Source organism: Schistocerca piceifrons, unplaced genomic scaffold (genome assembly GCF_021461385.2).
Source record: "Schistocerca piceifrons isolate TAMUIC-IGC-003096 unplaced genomic scaffold, iqSchPice1.1 HiC_scaffold_589, whole genome shotgun sequence".
Lineage (NCBI taxonomy): Eukaryota > Metazoa > Arthropoda > Insecta > Orthoptera > Acrididae > Schistocerca > Schistocerca piceifrons.
The window spans coordinates 62,501-65,000 of NW_025728831.1; the positions used below are offsets into that span (position 1 = coordinate 62,501).

The 2,500-nt window shown below is 57.4% G+C and overlaps 1 non-coding gene across 1 annotated transcript in view; it reads left to right on the forward strand.

The window, feature by feature from the left end:
* Positions 1–2,085: 2,085 nt before the first annotated feature.
* Positions 2,086–2,500, forward strand: part of LOC124761955 — a 1,909-nt gene continuing 1,494 nt past the window's right edge. Inside the window, exon 1 of the ribosomal RNA XR_007012466.1 lies at positions 2,086–2,500. This exon is cut by the window's right edge and continues 1,494 nt beyond it. This is a non-coding gene — a ribosomal RNA (small subunit ribosomal RNA).

Sequence of the window (2,500 nt, forward strand, 5' to 3'; positions counted from 1 at the left end):
TTGTGCCTCAACCTAACCCATGTTGTGCCTCAACCTAACCCATGTTGTGCCTTAACCTAACCCATGTTGTGCCTCAACCTAACCCATGTTGTGCCTTAACCTAACCCATGTTGTGCCTTAACCTAACCCATGTTGTGCCTTAACCTAACCCATGTTGTGCCTTAACCTAACCCATGTTGTGCCTTAACCTAACCCATGTTGTGCCTTAACCTAACCCATGTTGTGCCTTAACCTAACCCATGTTGTGCCTTAACCTAACCCATGTTGTCGCCTTAACGTAACCCACGTTGTCGCCTAAACCTGCTCTGTAATTGTTATACGACTCGTTCAATTACTGTAGTGTTGCCCACCCGCAACCCTCGCAATATAGTTCGCTACTCGCACTGCCCGCACCCCTGTGTATCGCTTCATGTTAAACACCTTGCAAGTCTTGCTCACTTTCCACATGCTCCTGCTGTACACTGTAATGTGGATGGCAGCAGGACGTACATGCCGCCCCTCCCCACGTCCCCACCTTGCCCCCTGCCTTCGCAAGCTGGTTGGTGAGAAGTTTGCATGTTCAATGCCCTTCGCATGCGACGTACTCAGGCTACGTTGTGGTGCGGCCTGTGTCAACTGTCCGCTGATGTCGTACGCGTGAACCACAATCTGTACTGCACATTCGTCCTTATGTACTGAATGATACATCGTGGCACATGTGTGACCGCACAACGACTGCGCCCAAAAACGGCGGACCATACAGTGCAAATATTGTGCACGCAGCTACGTGTCGTCTCCCTATGAGAGCTGGATTGCAGTGTGGTACGCCATAGAGACGTGTGGGAGGAACGGACGCCGTGGATGGCGATCAGCATGAGCTGTCTGTTGATGTATTCGGACCTAGTCGTCTCTCCTCACACACCGTGATGGCATGGTGCACCGCGTTCCATATCTGCGACATGCTACAGAGGCCGGTTGACAGTCGTTCGAGCAATGGACATCGCATACGTACGGGGGCCACCTTCCACGTATTGTCTAGGCGTGCACATTTTGTTGCGTGTATGTGGGCAGACGTAGTGTGGCGTGACACCTGACACAGGCATGCAATAATCGTTGAAGTTGCAAATGGCGATGGACGCCTGCGTTTTCTGGTGAAGTTACGCAAATGAACAAATGGTAACCTGTTGTGGTGCGGTTGTTCTCGCTAGGGGTGAATCGGTGATGGCGACGATAGGTTGAGGTACTAACCGGTTGTTCCAGCGATACCCACCATGCCGACGAAACTGAACGGCATCTGGGTGTGAAGCGATACGCGGCGGTGGCTGGGTGGGACCGTCCCCGGCCGGTGAGGGGGCGCCTCCCGGCGTGCTGGCCGCGCGGTGCGTGGGCGCACGCGCTACAGCCGGCTGGTGGGGGCGGCCAGTGGCAGGCGCGCCGGCCGACGGACGCGGCAGGCGTCGCAGCTGCGCGCCGGCGCACCCTGCGCGCGGCGCCGTGCGGCCAAAGTAGGTCCTCGCGGGCCCGGTGCGAAGCGCGGTGGACATCTTCAGTGTGCTGGTCCGATTGAGGACTGTGTGCGTTGAGGATGCGCCGCCGCCCGGCGCTCGGCGCCGCGACGCCGTCTGCTGCTCGGTCGCCCCAGCGGTTCTCGCTGGTGGTTTGTATCGCAGCTGTGCGGATGTGTTGGCGCGTGCGCTGTGCTGGGAGAGTTCGCTTCGGCACCCAAGTGGGGCTTTTGTCCTTCTGTGGCGCTGGCGTTGGAGCTGCCGGTCACCGTAGGTGGCGCGTGTTGTCTCCCGCCGGCAATGCCACGACAGCACGCTCCCGGGCCTCTGTCGGCAGCGGGAAGCTCAGTTGGGAGCACGGGTGGTCGCACCGAAAGCGTCTACTCGCCTAACTCCGGGCGATTGCGCCTCTCTCGAACCCGACCAAGTACTTGGGACGGCGCTGCGCGCCGCCGGGACCTGAGAGGGTTTCGAGGTGTATTGTGCAGGGGAGCTCAGCCTCCTCCTGTTTGCAGAATGATTGAGCGGACGCTTGCGTGTTCGCGCGGGCCCCCGGGACACACTCCCGGGCGGCCGGCTGCTCAGCTCTAGTTGACGCAGCTCCCTGGTTGATCCTGCCAGTAGTCATATGCTTGTCTCAAAGATTAAGCCATGCATGTCTCAGTACAAGCCGCATTAAGGTGAAACCGCGAATGGCTCATTAAATCAGTTATGGTTCCTTAGATCGTACCCACGTTACTTGGATAACTGTGGTAATTCTAGAGCTAATACATGCAAACAGAGTCCCGACCAGAGATGGAAGGGACGCTTTTATTAGATCAAAACCAATCGGTCGGCTCGTCCGGTCCGTTTGCCTTGGTGACTCTGAATAACTTTGGGCTGATCGCACGGTCCTCGTACCGGCGACGCATCTTTCAAATGTCTGCCTTATCAACTGTCGATGGTAGGTTCTGCGCCTACCATGGTTGTAACGGGTAACGGGGAATCAGGGTTCGATTCCGGAGAGGGAGCCTGAG